The sequence below is a fragment of the Symphalangus syndactylus genome, chromosome 1 (genome assembly GCF_028878055.3).
Source record: "Symphalangus syndactylus isolate Jambi chromosome 1, NHGRI_mSymSyn1-v2.1_pri, whole genome shotgun sequence".
Taxonomy (NCBI): Eukaryota; Metazoa; Chordata; class Mammalia; order Primates; family Hylobatidae; genus Symphalangus; species Symphalangus syndactylus.
This window is the reverse complement of record NC_072423.2, coordinates 145550510-145570275: the sequence shown is the minus strand read 5'-3', so window position 1 is coordinate 145570275 and position 19766 is coordinate 145550510. Positions and strand designations below refer to the sequence as shown.

General features: G+C 40.7%; 1 pseudogene; it reads right to left on the bottom strand.

Moving 5' to 3' along the window:
- Positions 1-15030: 15030 nt before the first annotated feature.
- On the bottom strand, positions 15031-17613 carry LOC129489279 (protein phosphatase 1A-like; annotated as a pseudogene).
- Positions 17614-19766: the final 2153 nt, after the last annotated feature.

Below are 19766 nucleotides of genomic sequence, written 5' to 3'. Positions count from 1 at the left end.
AATGGCACTTACACTACTGTATGGGGCAAGTATAGGAGAGATTCCAATAGTCAAGGCCAAAAAGTGAATGAACTAAACCCAGGGTAATGGAAATGAGGATGGAGAGAATAGAGATTTTATCTCAGAAAAAAAATTCACAATATTCCCCCACCCAAATAGTTTACGGCTGAATTACCTTCGCCAATTTGTCTGCCCTATTGTTTACCTATTTGCTAATATAGTTGCTGATGTAATGATGAAAAAGAACCAAAGGCAAAGATAATAGGCAAACTGGGCAACCAGCCTCAGCGCCACCCCCCAACACGCAAATAGACACACACACGTAGACATCTTGAAATATGATTGTCCATAGTGGAATATGATTATCCATAGTGGAATATGATTATCCATAGTGGTAAAAGTAGTAATCCTATCATTATGCACAAAATTAGTAGAGGCCCTATGAGTTGTTTTCAAAGTATGTTCATTTACATGCATAGGTCTGCTCATCTGAATGTGTGGTTTACATTGCATTGTAAACTGGATTAGAAATCATCGAATCCAGTTTCTGCTTGGATGACAAGACTGGGGAGACCACTGTTTCGACAGATACTGCTCCATCATTGGCCAGCTCTGTTAGAACTTCTCTTTTATATTAGGCCTGATTTTCTCCTGGTAAGTTTCACATCATTGCCAATGCTCAAATACAAAACCATTTCCTTTCTTCTTGTCTTACACATAGGAAAAAATAATTGAAGGTGAGAAATTAAGAAGGTTCATTTAAGCTCTGCCCTTTACGTTGTAAAAAAAAATTACTGCTTTGACATATTGGTGAGGTCATAGGTCTTTGTTGGTTATGTTTTTGTATCTTCATAAAGTAAGTACATGCTCTTTCACCATTCCAGCTCATTGACTGGGCTTCAAACAAGTGGTGATCTCTCAAGTCATCCAAGAGGCCAACCTGCACCATCTCTGTTCCAGTGTGAAAACTCAACCGGTGACAAAGAACTACTGAACTGTTTCTTAGTATTTAAAGGAGCGTCCAAGACATTCCTTTTTCTTTCTAACATTAAAAAAAAGCCACACATGCGTAGGAGAGTGTTGTGGTTCATGGGTTGGATGTCTGTTTGCCAGCTTGGATTTGTATTTGGAAAACAAATGAATCTCTGATTAGCCAACCTCTAACACACACACACACACACAGACACACACACACACACACACACACACACACACACGCTCTACCCACCTTTAATGGAAGTAATAATTTATTTAATATTATTGAACATCTAATATATACCAAGCAATGTTTTAAAACTTAACAGTGAATGAGGTAGAAATAGGTTGCCTCTCATATTTCCATGTAAGAAACAGGTAGCATCAAAGACAACTAAGTCAACAAGAAACATGCATAGTGGTGTTTGCAAGGCACAGAATTAAATCAGGCTGATGTTAACTGAGTGGCCACTTTCGAGGGGCAAAAAGATTTATCTGAAGAGATCATTTTTGAGATACAAACAGTGACTAGCTTACTTCTCACCTATACTGACAGTTGAATTTAGCCTAGAGTAAAAACACACAGCCATAATGAGAAGTCGCATAAGAATTTCATGATCGGGGACCTCTAGGGGACACTTGACACTGCTGACAATCATATTGCATTTTTCTAGTCCCTTGTATACCTACTATTTCCTTTTTTTTCGTTTTTGTTTGTTTTTGAGACAGAGCCTTGCTCTATCACCCAGGCTGGAGTGCAGTGGTGCGATCTCAACTCACTGCAACCTCTGCCTCCTGAGTTTAAGTGATTCTCGTGCCTCAGCTTCTTGAGTAGCTGGGATTACAGGTGTGCACCACCACCATATCCAGGTAATTTTTGTAGTTTTAGTAGAAACAGGGTTTTGCCATGTTGCCCAAGCTGGTCTGGAACTCCTAGTCTCAAGTTACTCACCTACCTTGGCCTCCCAAAGTGATGGGATTACAGGCGTGAGTCACCATGCCCGGCCACCTACTATTTCTGCAAAGCCCCAATATCTCCTTTTCTCACCCTCTGTAAGGCAACTACCTCCTATCTCTCGGGGGGAAAACAAAAATAGAAGCAATGAGAAGAGATGTTTCCTAAGCTCCCAACAACCAATCCTACCCATTTTTGCTGCCTTCTCCTGCTGATCTGGAGGAAGAACTTCCTGTGCTTCTATGTAAGATCCCTCTTTCCACTTTTGCACTAGATCGTTTGCCCTCTGACTTACCCTGACACATGCCTTCCTGTCTCTCTGATAGTTCCTTCTCTCCTCAGGCAATCCAGTCATCCATCATTACAGCCCACCTGACTATGGAAACTCTGCTGCTTCTCACGCAGCAGCAGCCAAGTCCCTACAATGACTGCAAGACTCGACATGATTCAGCCTCAGTACTTCCATGACCTTAGCTCCTCCTCCTCCTTCACTCCTTTTCTCCTGTACTCCAGCCATGCACACAGCATAGCACACTTCCACCTCAGGGCCTTTGCACTTCTTATTTCTTCAGCTCTGACCTGTCTTCCCCCAGTTATCTACACAACTCACCCCTGACCTCTCTTCTTTGTTCCCATGTTGCTTATGTGATGTTCCCTACACCCTGTGCAAAATCCCCACTGTTATTCTGCCACTCACTCTCTCTTGCCAGCTTATTTTTCTCTACAGCTTTTGCCATTACTTGAAACAGCACTTGGCTTATTTATTTACATAATGTATAGTCTGTGTTCCTACACCCTACTAGAATATAAGTTCCATGAGGGCAGGATTTTGCATTAATGCATAGTTTCTTTTGGGGTATTGTTTTATCCCCAAAATGTGAAACAAAATCTGGCACATATAGGGTCTCACTAACTGCTGAATGAACTGAATGCATGTAAGACATAGCTAGTCTTGTTAGAATCATGGGAAAGAACATTTCAGGCAGATGTCATAGCTCATAAACTATCTCCATAAAGGGGAAAGGCTTAGTGTGTTTGAGGAAACCAATGGTCAGTGTGGCTAGAGCAAAGCAGGAAAAGAGAAGAGCAGTCCAAGATTCTGCCTCCTAAAGAAGAAGTCAGATGACAACTACCTTTCCTTGCCCTGAGCGTTGGCTGCTATATCCTGATGCTTTTCTCCCTCTGCTGGATGGGGCCTCCCATTATTATTGAATGAACTGCACATTTCAATGGCAGCACTTCTAAAACACAATACATTCTACTACGTAATGCAGTAGAGAATTAAACTTATGGTATTTGCTCAGGACCTCAGCATCATTTGGGTCCTTGAGAACCACTCTCCTTAGTCATTTTTTGACTCTGGCTCATCCCATTTTTTTGAGGATCCAGCTGTTTTTGAGGATAAGTCTTTCCACAGTAACACGGCCACTCTTATTTTCTCTACTAAACTTTACCCTAGAGTAGTGACTGTTGGGCCTTCCATCTTTCTCACTGGAAAATCAGAGTGCATTTTTACATACAAAATTGATGATTCCTCCCAGATAGAGGGATAAGTCTAACATAATTTGAATGCACTGGAACTTATTATCAAGAACTATAAATGGTTTGAGATTCTTTCCTACTTGCAATCCGACAACTTAGCTGGCCACCATTTCATGAAGGTAGGTAGAAGGCATTAGATTCATTGTTAGAGATAAAGGATGGTTTATTACTCAAAGCAATAGCATAGCCAGAATAACAGGTTTTTTCTGGTTTCATAAATGCCAGTTCTTAGGCAGCAACACAAACAGGGCCCAATGACACCTGCAGGTGAGTGTGCTGCATTATAGGAGAGGAAGCCTATGCTTTGGGAACCCAAATTTTTTACAAGTGACAGTAAGCATGTTTGCCTTTTGATCCACAGCGGGGAGGAAATACCTTTATTATACCAGACCGAAAATATGTCTGTCCTTTTCTCTAGAGAAACAAACTATCTTCCATAGCTGTTTTCTGGACAAACATCCTCTAAAAGACAATCCAAAACAAAGTCAAAAGATATGGATAAATGCGAGAATCCTGTGATGGGTTATCTCCCAACATCTACCCCTTGTTTCTCTACCATCCTGGATTGTGATGAATTTTCCATGAATACGCCACTCTAATAACCACTCTAATTAATCTGAGGGAAAGAGGTTGGGATACATTCTTTCAATTTGTCTTATGTAGTATTTAATGGAGGCTATTACCAACAAGACTCCAAGCAGCTGTAGTGACCTCAATCATGGCTCCTGGGATCCCAGGCCTAACCAGCTAAACAAATCCCATAAACCATCAGTTTCTGTATCGACCTTTTCACTTGACCCAAGGCATTAATCCAAGTATAGCAGGATGTATTAGCATTTGCAAAGACCCTGCCTTGGCTTGCAAGCAGAAAATGTAGGGCAATTGTATCATCCATAACAACCCTGGCCAATGAGCTGAAACTGATTTTATTGTCTTCCAGGGCAAAGTTGGCACCATTGATCACGTTGGCTAAAATCAGGGACAAATTTTGTATCACCATTTCTAAGTGGAGGACTTCCAATGCACAGACAACTGCCCCCAGGTTGCACATAAAAAAATGTGTCAATTACCCCTCCAGGAGACTCTTTGGATAAACCAATGACAGCCTCATTTCGGAGGGATCTTTGAGGTCATCGGAGAGCTTTCTTATGACCACCCTAAGGTATGAGTCACTGTGTTTTCAAGAAGAGAGTAAAAAATGCGTGGCTACACACAAGAAGCACAGTTCTCGCAAGGACACAGAGTCCCTGGAAAGAAGGCATTGTTTACATTTGTTGGAGTGCCCCAAGTAGTACCCACATCAGTTTCTGGGCAAAAGTCCCGGGGCTTCCAGTGTGGCTGCCCAAACGGCTGGTGAGCCCTGGCATTTCCAGATCAGTTTGAGTAATGCAGTCAATCCTTATTTTGGAGGGACTGCATGAGGTCAGCCAGTCCAATCTGTCCTTTATATTTATGGAGAGCATTTGTCTACCCCCCAGAATGCCACAGGGTCAGACGATCAAACTCAAACAGCCACAGCGGAACCTAAATTAAAACAAGAGTGGTGAAGGACCACCACCACCTGACTGCTTAGTGTAGGCTTCCAACAATGTGTTTGTGCAATACCCCAAACAATGTGGCCTTACCTTCAGGTAAGCTGTTTGTTCAGCTTCTGGCAGGAGTCCCAGGTCTGGCTTGCACGGTGGCCTCTGCATCAGACATACAGGGTCCTTTCCTTTGTATCCAGTCTATGTTGGTGGATATGTTAGCATGTCTGATACAATGATGGATTCAGGCAGCCAAGGTGACAATCTGGATGGTGCAAGCTCAATCAGCTGCTTCCTTCCAGCTGGTCTTATCAGAAGACAGACTCATGTGGTGTATCTACATGAGGGGTCCACATGTTTTGATTAGCAGCTGTGAATTATTTTCGCAGTTCTTGATCCCAAAGAGGACATACTGTATCTGTCGGTCTGTGGTTTTCCAAGTGGCATGCCGAACAGCTAGGCCATTGGGAACAACCTAGGAGTCAATAAAAATGTAACAAAGTTCACCAAGGACTATACTGGCCAGATCAATGAGAATGGCCTTGAGCTGTGCCCACATACTAGAGAGAACCACATTCATTTTCTGCATAGCTGCCACTGGGATTCAACAGCCCCAGCAGCCTTGCTGAGATTGCTGTAATTCAACTCAGCCAAACCATCAGTGAACCAGCCATAGGCATTTAGGGGTCCACTGTGGATTGAAGGCTCCATTGAGGTAGCAGCTTAGCGTCAGGTGACAGAAAGGGAGATAAAGTTTCTACCAAAAAGATAGTTACCGTGTTTTATGTAAAGTTGCTGCCAGAATGCTAAGATACTGCTCAGGCCAGCCTGGTTGCATTCATAAATATGCTGTTTCCTTTTACCAGCCAAGGCTTGTTGGGCCCTTCCCAACTTGTCATTGATTCTGAATTGACCCACCCACTGCCAAATGAGAATATCAGACCAGCAAGTCACAAGGCCTCGGTAGGTCATGTTTTTTATGTCAGCAGCTGCTTTATAAAGGGCGTTATAATTTGCTACTTTGAGTCTCTGGTAGAGAAGCTGTCTCCATTCACTGTTTCCACTGGGGTCAGGACTTATCCTCTCCCTAACTGCATTGTCTGTCTCAAGGAGAGGACAAGTCCAGACCCTAATGGGCACCTCTGAATGGAGGCAGCTTCTCTTTATCAAAGGCACAAAGTAGCAAATCATTGGTCACTCAAGATGGAGTTAAGCCTGTGGGTTCCCAAAATGGAAAGCGTATTTCAGTTTGCTGAACACCTTTAAGTGGAGACTGTTGGTTTGGGCCCCATTCAAATTATGATTTTTGGAAAAGCCAATATAAAGGACAAGCAGAATGCCCAAGAGCAGTACATTCTGTCTCCAATTCCTAAAGAGTCAAGCAATGTGGCATCCTTTTTTTTTTTTTTTTTTTTTTGCTTTGAGGTCTGATGAGACAGCAAGCAGTCTTCCTTGATGCCAGAGGGACTTAGCATTGTGAATCCACCCACATTGTTCCATAAAAACAACTTTACTTGGCAAGCAGTTCTTTTGCATTTTTTCAGGATTTATCAGTTACTCCCGCTAGAGGAAGTGTGATAATACCACAGTCAGGGCCACTGAGGATGAACATTCTGACTTGGCAACATTATACACATACGAAAAACATTGGAAATTAAAGAACAGAAGCACTTGTGCTAAATCCTGACCTGCTCCTTGGTGGCAAATGGCAGGGAAGTTTAGGCAACAGCCAGGCAGTACAGCAACCATACATTGGAGACCTTACCACTTGAATGAGAACTAATCTATATGCCTTGGTGCTAGGCCTATGTCAAAATAGGTTTCAGCAGTGTTTAAGACAACACACCAAGTGCTGTCAATCTGTGTAATGAATTCAATCACCTTTGCAACGTCTGCAACTGCTGACGTGTTGGGAGCAATAACTGAATTCAAGTTGATGACTCCTGTGAAACTCCAGTTGTGTTAGGTTTTTTTCCACCAACTATATAAGGCTGTTGTATTGGGCTAATGCATCTCTTACTATTCTTTCTACCTTTAAGTCCTTCAACAAGGCTATGATCTTCCTTTCCCTAAGATGCTATACTATTTCCGATAGAACACCTAGGAGAGGAAAGAAATATAAGGTACGGAGCTATTTCTATGTCCCACTAGGAATTCTCTACATGTGGCTCTTCTCAGTCAAAAAAATTGCCTCTGGCAGTATGGGACCAAGAAGTACAATCATATAACACATCATTGTCTACTATACATTCATATGTAGAAGCATCAACAACAGAACATTGAATAGGCCCATAAGGTAACGTTAACCTTCTTTTCGCACTGTGAACCCTTCCCCAACCTCATGAGCTGAATCTAGACCCATTTTCTTTTATGGGTCTGCACAGGCTAGTTTTCTAGGTGCCTATATCCAAAAAGCCATAAAAGTTTGAATTCTTCCCCTTTTCAAAATTCCCAAACATATTCCAGTAGGTGGATATAACCTTTGATTCCACCTTAGAAACAAAGAGACCTCAGCTCCATCTCTAATCTTCTGTCTCCATAAAGTCGCTGAGATCGGGGTAGGGAAAGAGTGAAGGATACTACAGAGAAAGAAGGAAGCTCTGTGCAAGCGACCTCACATTTACCTTCAGTTTTGAGCAGCGTGGCGGCAGCTTTGGTTCAACGGAAGGAACTTCAAATATGTTCACCCCAGTCAGTACTCTCCGTGGTGGGGGAGTCCTCTTATTTACACCATGAAAACCCCATAACTCATCAGCAGTCACATTGCTTTCCAGCTGGGGCCACTAGCTTTGCATCCTCCAGCCAACCAGTGCTTGACTGGCTCTTACAGGGGCAACATTTTAAAGGAATTCACTTTAATGTGGGACACCTGCAACTCTATTTCCATGCTAATATCACTGAAGCTCTTGCCTTATTTCAATATAAAGACCAGGGAAATTTTCCACGGTGGTGTTGCTGCCTACAGGAATTTATCTAGATTTCATTGGGTCAACATGTCATTCTCCAGTGGGACTCCTTTATCAACATTGTAACTCCAATCAGGAGCAGTAAGAGCCATAATACTAGTCAATCTCTCTTCTACAGTTTCTCCAAGAGTTTAACTATATCAAGAAATCTCCTTGACAAGGCTAATGCTCCCTTATAGCAGCCAGGATGCACTGCAAAACAAACAAACCACAAGAAAACCGAAAACAAAAACCAACCTCCTCTAAGTCCGTGTACAGTTGTCTTAAGTGGATCCACAATTGGCCTGATGGACTGCAGGAGGGATTGAATTGTAAGATGGCCCAGCTGCTACCATTCCTCCTTAGCACATGTCTCAAGAGAACCAGACAGCGCTCTAACACTTATCTTAGTTCTGCCCAGAATAATGGTCCCAAAGGTTCCTCCTTTCACACTCAGTATAGACATTCAGCTATAAAACTGTTGTCAGAAAGGGGTGGACATTTTTGCTGGCCTAGGATGAATTTTAGTACAAGTTGCTATAATTCAGTGCACCGGATTAACCATCAGTTTCTCAAGGAAGTTCCTCTGCCTGGAGGAGAGATGACATAGTATTTGTTAGATGTTTTGAGCCTGCTTCCTGGTATTGTCAGCTGTGACCCCCTTCCCACTTTCTCCTCGTCAATGGGCAGTGGTGAAGTACTATTTATTGTTCAGCTAACCATACAATTTGGTCAACATATTTACTAGCAATTCCCATGGACTCTTCTCAAATCTTGTTCATCAGCCCATAAAGTCCTCATTCTTTCTCTTCTAGAAAGACATACCTTTTTCAGCATCCCACACTTAATGCCAGAACTCTCAAGGACTGTGAAGGGTCTGAAATCTTAACTCTAGTTACAAGCTAACAAGTGTGCCTGCCCCAGTTTCATGGATGTCCATAGACCTCATAAGACCCCAGGTCATAAATGAAAGACAATTCATGGAACAACAGCAGTGGCCAGAACATGTGCATGTTTGTGCCAGTTTCCTGAGCTCCATGTCCCACAGGGCAACACAAAGAGGGTCAGATGGCCCCTGCACATTCAGTAGGTTGCACTACAGGAGAGGACCCCGAGAGTTTTGGGAACCCCAATTGTTTATAACGGGCAGCAAGCATGTCCAAGGGGATATACTCCTCTATCTTCCAAAGCTGTAAGCAAACTTATCCTTTGCTACAGACGAGACACTACCTCTATATCCATAGCTGCTCCTTGAACTGATAGTCCAGAACACAGGGCAATCAGTGCCACGCTCACAAAACTTAGAAAAACATAAAAGATTCATGGCAAATTTGCTCTTTGTAGCTTTCTTCTGACACCACCACTTGACAACATCATAGATGACATTTTCTCTTAGGCTGGGCACAATAGCTCTTGCCTGTAATCCCAGCACTTTGGGAGGCTAAGGTGGGCAAATCGCTTGAGCCCAGGAGTTTGAGACCAGCCTGCATAACATAGCGAAAACCCATATCTACAAAAAATACAAAGATTAGCCGGGCGTGGTGGCTCATGCCTGTAGTCTCAGCTACCTGGGGGGCTGAAGTGGGAGGATCACCTGAGCCTGGGCTGCTGAGGCTGCAGTGAGCTGAGATCATGCCACTGCACTCCAGCCTGGATTTCGGGAGTGAGACCCTGTCTTAAAAAAAAAAAAAGAAAGAAAGAAAGAAAGAAAGAAAGAAAAACATTTTCTCCTAAGGATGAGCAGATTTCAAAGCAATACTGATTTTATGACTACTTATCCCTGGCCTGTACTATCTGTTCACCTGTCAGCCTGCTCTGCAGAACGTAGAAATATAAAAAGTGCCTTCTTAGTATTTTATGCATACTGAGACATTCATAGCACAGCTATAGTAACACCCTTTTTCAAACACAAGAAATATGCAACATGTTCTTAACTTGCTACAGTTTTCATCGTCTTCTATTGGTCTCCCTCCACACCGAGATTCTATAGCATGCTTGTTCTGAAAACTCCAAGCAATATGGCCAGATGCTTTTCTGGTCACTTAACCATCTATACAACAAATAGTTATTGAGCTCTTATTACATGCCTGCACTGTTTTAGCTGTTACAAGAAAGGGGTCCTGATCCAGATCCCCAGAGAGGGTTCTGGATCTCACAGAAGAAAGAATTCAGAGTGAGTTTGTAAAGTGAAAGCAGTTTATTATGAAAGTAAAAGAATGAAAGAACGGCTACTCCACAGACAGAGCACCCCCAAGGGCTGCTGGTTGCCCATTTTTATGGTTATTTCTTGATTATTTGCTAAACAAGGGGTGGATTATGCATGCCTCTCCTTTTTAGACCATGTCCGGTAATTTCCAGACATTGCCATGGCATTTGTAATGGTACATTTTTACTATTTTGCTTGGAGCTTAAATCCTGAGCATTTTTGGGAGATTACTGGTATGGAGCTGAGGGCTGTAACAGGAACAGTTTAAAGAATGCATCAATGTGTGGGGTGGCTGAGAGCTTGTTTGTTGAAGCTGTCGTATTTGTGTGATGAAGGAGTTTCACAAATCATCTTGGAGAAGTCACTGGGCTCCTTTGCTATTTTTGTTAAATCTTTTTAATTAGTAGCCTTGAGAAAAAAAAAATACAAAATGACATGTCCATTTTGGTATCTTGTGTTTTTTCGTAAATATGATGGCTCAGTGTCTGTAGATGGCTGGGTAAATTGGAGGCAGTATATGGCAGGCAACTTGATCAAAAACCCAGAGAAGCGTAAGAATAAAAGCACCATGAGGGTTGTGAGAGCAGTATGGGGCTGGGTATGGCAGTCCATGTAGAACGTACCCTTGCTGGGCTCAGAGGGGTTCTAGAGCCGCAAGAGAACCTCCTGACACCATGGGACGAGTTTTCTTTCATTTGGATGCTCTTGTAGCCGGGTATAAATAGGCAATGCTGTTCAAGAAATTGAGTAAACAAGGATCCTGAAGGCTATAGTTGGGATTTTCAAATGGGAGAGAGGACTCAGAAATCCTAGGGAAAAGACATGAACAGCTGCAATTAGATTTGCTTTTAGTCTCTTAGCTCTTCCTATCAGGTCCTTTGGGACCTTCACTTCTGATCAGCTGTTCTTTGAGAAGAATCTTGGGCAATATTTACTTGGGACAGTGTGTGGAGCTGGGAAGCTGCAGTGCTGTTACACGTGACTGTTGTTCCACTCATGCGCTTTTGAAGACACACCACGTAAGAGTAGAAGGAGGGATGCCCAAGACTTTGGTTTTGGAAGATGATGCATTAAACATATTTTAATCCGCAATAGAGAGTGGTGCTGTAAGAGTCACTGGGTGAAATCCCACCCATAGTATGGGCGTGAAGAGCCCTAAATAATTATCAGGAAATTAACACGCCTTCTTTCTTGTCAAAACATGAGACCTTAATAAATGTTTTGCTCTTGTCCATGGTGCTTAAGTAAATTACACTGAGATTGAGCCACTACTCAAATGTTACTTATGAAAATTGTATATAGGAAGAAATATAAATAATTGCAAAATTTCTTTTCTTTTTTTGAGACAGAGTCTTGCACTGTCGCCAGCCTAGAGTGCAGTGGCATGATCCCAGCTCACTGCAACCTCTGCCTCCTGGGTTCAAGCGATTCTCCTGCCTCAGCCTCCCAACTAGCTAGGATTACAGGCTCACGCCACCATGCCCAGCTAATTTTTTGTATCCTCATTTTTCCTCATGTGGGGCATGGCTATAATTCATCTATTGAATAAGCAAACACAGGATTAATTACTCTTTTTTTTGTCCAGAAATATGACCCTACCGGTCATATAGTCCATCTGTGGCCAGTCTAAGGAACATTAATCAGATAAAAGACAAAATTCATAGGTAACTCAAATGAAGCATGTCTTCTCAAAAGAAAAGCCGTTTGTGTAATCAAGTACACAGAATGTGGCTAAATGTAGCAGAAAATCACTAATTGCGTTCATACTCAGTGGTCATTCCAGCAGAAAAGTTTTCTTAAAAAAATCAAGAAGCATATGCAATTAGTAGGTGTATACTATGTCACCTGCAATAATTGCGGCATAAAAAGGATTTATTTTAGGTAAACGTGTGATTCAGTAAACAACTTATGGTAATATTGGCTGAAAGAAGACAGAAAATTAAATATAAGACCAAGGTCAGTGTTGATGTTCGCTCTTCTCTTCTAAAAGTTTACCTTCATAGGCTTAGTTACCTTCACAACGTTGCTCATCATAACCAGTGCACTAAGTTAACAGTGAGGGATGAGTCACTTCCAAATTGCGTAAAACATGCTTTATTAAAACAAATATAATTTATCTTTCGGGCAATGTAATTTTGTGGCAATTTTGCATCATTCTTTCCAAGGAAAAATATTAAAGCCTAATATTGCATTGAAATGCACATATATCTTAGTAAATTTAGTACTATCATGCTAATTAGACAGATAAGCATACATATGATGACAAAAATCAATAACTTCTTTCAACATGCACTATAATTTCTGAAATCAAAACATTTCCAATTGAAGATGGGAAAGGTCACATTAAGCAAGGAGAACTAAAGAATTTAATATGACAACAAAATATATTTTTCTTATGTAAGGTTGAAATACAAGCAGGAAATTTCAGTAGCATAAAAGGTTAAATAGATTTTTTATTTTTTATATTTTACCTTAAGTTCTGAGATACATGTGCTGAACGTGCAGGTTTGTTACATGGGTATACACGTGCCATGGTGGTTTGCTGTACCTATCAACCCATCATGTAGGTTTTAAGCCCTGCATGCATTAGGTATTTGTTCTAATGCTCTCCCTCCCCTTTTCCCCCACCCCCTGGCAGGCCCCAGTGATGTTCCCCTCCCTGTGTCCGTGTTGTTCAACTCCTACTTATGAGTGAGAACATGTTGTGTTTGGTTTTCTGTTCCTGTGTTAGTTTGCTGAGAATGATGGTTTCCAGCTTCATCCATGTTCCTGCAAAGGACATGAACTCATCATTTTTTATGGCTGCATAGTACTCCATGGTGTATATGTGGCACATTTTCTTTATCCAGTCTATCATTGATGGGCATTTGGGTTGGTTGCAAGTCTTTGCTATTGTATATAGTGCTGCAATAAACATACGTGTGCATGTGTTTTATAGTAGAATGATTTATATAATCCTTTGGGTATATATTCAGTAATAGGATTGCTGGGTCCAACGGTATTTCTGGTTCTAGATCCTTGAGGAATCACCACACTATCTTCCACAATGGTTGAATTAATTTATACTCTCACCAACAGTGTAAAAGTTTTCCTATTTCTCCACATCCTCTCCAGCATCTGTTGTTTCCTGACTTTTTAATGATCGCCATTCTAACTGGTGTGAGATGGTTAAATAGATTTTAAAAAATGTTTACACTGTTTACTCTGTTTACAGTTTCTTTTGCTGTGCAGAAGCTCTTTAGTTTAATTATGTCCTACTTGTCAATTTTTGTTTTATTTACAATTGTTTTTGAGAACTGAGTCATAAATTATTCCTTAAGGCTGATGTCCTGACTGGTGTTTTTTAGGTTTTCTTCTAGGATTCTTATAGTTTGAGGTCCTACTTTTACATTTTTCATTCATCTTGACGTAAGTTTTGTATGTGCTGAGAGGTTGGGGTTATTCTTCTGCATATGGCTAGCCAGCTGTTCCAACACCATTTATTGAATAGGGAGTACTTTCCTCACCGCTTACTTTTGCTGATTCTGTCAAAGATCAGATGGCTATAGGTACGCAGTTTATTACTGGGTTCTATATTCTGTTCCATTGGTCCGTGTGTCTGCTTTTGTACCAGTACTATGTGGTTTTGATTGATATAGCCTAACAGTATACTTTGAAGTTGGGTAGTGGGATGCCTCCAACTTTGCTCTTTTTTCTTAGGATTGCTTTGGCTACGTTGATTCTCCTTTCGTTCTGTGTGAATTTTGAAATAGTTTTTTTTCTTCTAATTCTGTGAAGAATGACATTGGCAACTTGATAGGAATGGCACTGAATTTGTAGATTGCTTTGGGCAGTATGGCCATTTTAGCAATATTGACTCTTCCAGTCCATGAGCATGGAATGTTTTTTATTTGTTTGTGTCATTTGTAGTTTCTTTCAACAGTGTTTTGTAGTTCTCCTTGTAGAAATCTTTCACCTCCTTGGTTAGATGTATTCCCAGGTATTTTATTTTTGTGTGTATGGCAACTGTAAATGAGAGTGTGTTCTTGATTTGGTTTTGAGTTGAATGTTATTGGTGTGTGGAAATGCTACTGATTTTCGTACACTGATTTTCTATCTGAAACTTTACTGAAGTTGTTTATCAGGATCCAGGAGCCTTTCGGTGCAGTCTTTGGAATTTTCTAGGTATATAATCATTAAGTCTGCAAAGAGAGATGATTTTGACTTCTCCTTTTCTATTTGGGTGCCTTTTATTTCATTATCTTGCCTCGTTACTCTGGCAAAGACTTCCAGTACTATGTTGAATAAAAGTGGTTGAGAGTGGGCGTCTTTGTCTTGCTGTAGTTCTTAGGGAAATGCATTCGGCTTTTGCCTGTTTGGTATGATGTTGGCTCTGGGCTTGTCATAGATGGATCTTGTTATTTTGATGTATGTTCCTTTGATGCCTCGTTTGTTGACGGTTTAATATGGAAGGATGTTAGATTTTATCAAAAGCCTTTCCTATGCCTATTGAGATGATCATGTGATTTTTCAGTTCTGTTTATGTGATGAATTTACTGATTTGCATATGTTGAACCAACTTTGCATCCCAGGAGTGAAGCCTACTTGATCATGGTAAATTAACTTTCTGATGTGCTACTGGATTCAGTTTGTTGGATTTTTACATCTATTTTCATCATGGATATTGGCCTGTGCTTTTCCTTTTTTGTTATGTCCTGTGAGGTTTTTGTTTCACGGTGAAGCTGGCTTGATAGAATGAGTTAGGGAGGAGTCCCGCATCCTAGATTTTTTTGGTATAGTTTCAGTAGAATTAGTACCAGCTGGTACTACCTAGAGAGGATCAAGGTATGTTTGACTTACTGTTTGAAATCACGTTTACGTAAGTGTCAAATTTACAAAAAAAAATCAGTTATGAGCTAGAAGTTGTACTGCTGAAGTTCTCTGGTGTCATCATTCTCACCCATGTCATATTCCCTTCCTTAAAGTTGAGGATGGATGTTAAAAGGTTCAACAAAGCTGAGCTCTACTCAACTTTGGAGGTGAAGGTAAACTCCACGGCTAGATGAGCAGTTTTAGCACACAGCATCAGTTGATGTGGAGTCACTGTCATCATTTTTATAAAGATTCCATCTTTTATAAATGGCTTCAATAACATTCTGCTTGTTTGCCAGTTCACCTCCAGGTGACAGGCTGGGGATGTTCTCATTGGCTAGTGTGTACATCCCATGGACTAAGTCAGGGACACCTTCCCCCTGCTTCTTTATGATTTCTTCTACTCCGCATTCCACGTACTTGTCCAACTCTGCCTCCTTCTTCGCTGTTTCTGGTGATACTTTGGGTGCATTTGGAAAACAGATGAAAAATCACACTCATGTTGTCTTGACTTCCCTTATACAAACAGGTGTTGACATTTCATTGGAAACTTTCTCAGGGTCATCAGTGACTTCAAGTCTGGATCTTACAAAATTACAGAGCTCTTCATTTCCCATAACATCCCAGATACCACCACATGCAAGGATAATGAATGGATCATCTTCTTCAGATCTTTTAATATCATGGACTTCAGGCACCGGTGAGACAACCTGCTCTGTAGGACCTTTCCCATGGACACATTTGTCATCAAGATCCCCAAGGGCTATGGATACAGCCAGAGAGCCTTTCACATGCTGAATCATTACAGAGCCACCTGCATTCTGAATTCATTCTTTTTCCAGCGGATTTGTGATTTGTGAAGAAATGAACTTTTCTGTTCCTACAAAGTAAACCTCTAGAGTCTTCACAGTTAATGAAATAAGTATGTTGGGGAAAAAGTAAGATGCTTACAGCTGTTGACCCACTTCTATCTGCACCATGTTTCTTCTCTGACATAACTCTCATGTGTTCATCAATCTCCAGGGAATCTGTTCTGATTTCATTCTTTACATTTTCCACAGAAGGTGCTCCTGCAGACCCTGTAAATCCTGGTTATTGGCGATGTGATCTAACAAACGCTCACTGCAATATTTGGCAACCTGAGAACCAGGATGCCCGTTACACACAGCAAAGAATGACCACCTTTCAAGTCCACTTGGCAAAGCAATCACAGCCGCATGTGCATCCTCCATTTCAATACGCCAAGCTTGCATGCTGCGTAGCTCATGTCACAACTCATTACCCCGCCCCCAGGCATTATGCTCTTCCATCTTTGCCTGTCTAAAGATGGTCCCATTATGTCATAATCCTCTATGTCTGTATTAAAAAGTCAAAAGACAACAACAAAACCAAAAAAAGTAACAACAACAACAACAAAACAAGGCTGTGGAGACAAGGCAATGCTTATACACTGTTGGTGGGAATGTAAATGGATTCAGCCACTGTGGAAAGCAAAGAAATTAAAGCTTTTAATATCTCAAAGAATGTAAAACAGAACTACTATTCAACCCCAAAATCCCACTACTGAATATATATCCAAAAGAAAATAAATCGTTCTACCAAAAAGACATATACTTTTATGTTCCTAACAGTGCTGTTTACTATAGCACCGTAATCAACCTCGGTGCCCGTCCGTGGTGGATTGGATAAAGAAAATGAGGTACACATACATGTTGGACTACTAAATACCATAAAAAAGAACAAAAGTATGTCCTTTGCAGCAATGTGGATGCAGCTGGAGGCCATTATCCCAAACAAATTAACACAGGAACAGAAAAACAAATACTGCGTGTTCTCATTTATAAGTCGGAGCTAAACATTGAGAACTCATGAACATAAATATGGCAACAATAGACACTGGGGACTAACAATGCAGATGGAGGAAGGAAAGCAAGAGTTGCAAGCCTAACTTTTGGGTACTATGTTCTATATCTAGGGGACAGAGCATTTGCATCCCCAACCTTAGCATCATGTGATATAACCATGTAACATACATGTATATGTACCTATTGAATCTAAAATGAAAGTTGAAATTATTTTTAGAAACTTTATGCTAGTATAATTTATACATCCTACATATACTAGCTTTTGAACATATTATTAAAATTCTTATATCATTTTATTGTAGAGATTAGGGAAGCTTTGTTTTCTGACCAATATTAGAAAAGATTTGAGTAACAATTACCTACAATCTTTAAGCAAACTTCTTTCACCTGGTATAATGTGTTCCTTAAGAACATTTCAAAGACTTTTTGTTTCAAATATTGGTTATTATTTTAATACTTTTATTTTAATATATTAAACATAAAAAGAATATAATCGTTTAAAAAATGGTATCTCCAGAGCACTAGGAGATAAAATAATACATTTACTTATGTAACCCTTTCTTAATATTCGTTTGCATTTTATTACTATCAGTGACAGTTTTTGATATTGGACCAAGAAAGCTTAAGGGGTTAGAAAAGTTCTCTCAATATATACCTCTTATTGGCCAATTCTGCTTCCAGCCTTTTAACGAGACTGTCCAGAATTATTCTCTTACTGAACATCTTTTCCTACTCTCAGACCTGCCATCGTTACGTCTTACATGAAGCTAAGAACATGGAAGACAGAAGCAGCCCAAGCATAAGTCTTTTATAGTTGCCAGGAGGAAGAGTGCCAGAGATGGAGCTGGGAACTTGCCCAATGGCTTCTCCATTTTTGACAACTTCTAGGCTCAGGTGTCAGTCAGTGTTAGCTTTGGTCTGCTGCCACCCTAGAAATTCTGCCTCATTCTGAGCTTTTGGTCACCTGGGTTGCTAATTGTGCTTTCAGGGATTCTTAAGCTCCTCAACCTACGCAGGTTGTCTTTTTTTTTAAAAAAAAAGATAACATGTATTTATAGACTACAAACAAATTAAACACATACACACATATAATTAAGACATATATATAATTATAGCTATTTTGTATAATATATACAATAGTGCACCTGCTTGAAAGTGCACCTGCTTCAAATATTGCACTCAAGCTTGAAAGGCAAAACTCAAGAGACAAGGGTTGGTGGGAGGAAAAACAGGGTTATTCAGAAAGCCAGCAAACCCAGACGATGGCAGACTATCATGCTAAAGTACCATCTTAAGTCATTCCAAATTTTTGGCTCTTTTTATGTCAAGGGCAGGAGGAAGATGGAGGGCTCGGGGCAAGAGGTAACTGATTACTGCAGATATCTGGGCACCAGCGAGGGTGTGAGGATGTTGGGAACTTCTTTTCCCTGGTTAGGTCACAGTATTTCCATAAATCTAACAAAACATAGTTATTTGTCCTTTAAACTCAGAGTTCTTTCTGAAAAACTACATGATTGCTGTTTTTGTATATGATCTCAGTGCTCTATAATTATCCTTGCCTATGTGCGGGAATAGGTAAAGGTCCCTTAAACAAAAATGAAGTTAGTTATGTTAGCTTTTTGCTGCTTTGATGTTACACCTATTTGAGGTGGATACATTCCAAGACCCCTCCCCCCCAGATGCCTGAAACTGTACATGATGTCTAGTCCTATATATGTTGTTTTTCCTATACATACATACTTATAAGAAAGTCTAATTTATCAATTAGGCACAATAAGAGATTAGAAGCAACAATAATAAAACAATAATTATAACAATAAGCTGTAATAAAAGTTTTATGAATGTAGTTTCTCTGTCTCAAAATATCTGATTATACTGTATTCACCTATTTTCAGTGACCAAGGGTAACTGAAACTGTAGCAAGCACAACCACAGACAAGAAGAACTACTGTAACTATATTACTTAACAGTTCTCAACATTTGACTTTCTTTACACTTGGCAATGCCAGACTTCTCCTTACCTTAAGGAAAACATTCAATCTTATATCCCTTCTATTTTTTAAAATCCTAATGCTTTTCAAACTCTAATATGCATACAAATTACCAGGAGAATACGCCTTGTTAAACCTCCTAGTTAAAATGCAAATTCCAATTAAATAGTTCGAGACAGGCAGAGATTCTGAATTTCTTACATGCTGTTGGATAAGGTCTATGCTGCTGGTTCAGGGATCGCACTTTTGGTAGCAAGCCTGAAACCGTGGTTCCCATAGTGTGTCCTTGGACCAGCAGCAGAAGCATCGCCTGCAGACTTGGGGGAAATGTAAATTCTCAGGTCCCACCCCAGAACAACTGAATCAGAAATTTTGGGGGTGGGGCTCAGAAATCCATGATTTCATAGGTCATTCAGGTGATTCTGCTGCCCTTTGTAGCTAAAGAACCCCTGGCTTAGAGTACTGCGTGTTAAAATATTTCCTCCATGCCAATTCACTATATATGAGATGTTGAATACTCTGGGGAAGAAAATCAAGGCCAGGAATGGTGGCTTATGTCTATAATCTCTGCACTTTGGGAAGCTAAGTTGGGAGGATCACTTGAGCCCAGGAGTTTCAGAGCAGCCTGGGCAACATTGGGAGATGTAGTCTCTACAAATAATTAAAAACTTAGCTAGGTGTGGTGGCACACGCCTGTGGTCCCAGCTGCTTGGGGAGGATCACTCGAGCCCAGGAGGTCAAGGCTGCAATGAGCCATGATGGCACTACTGCACTCCAGGCTGGGTAACAGAGCACGATCCTATCTTGGGGGGAGAGGGGGGAATGAAAATCAAAATATTTTACCCCCAAATATATTTCTTTGACATATTTTGAGATGGCTGCCACATGGCCAGCAGACTGAAGTTGCCCT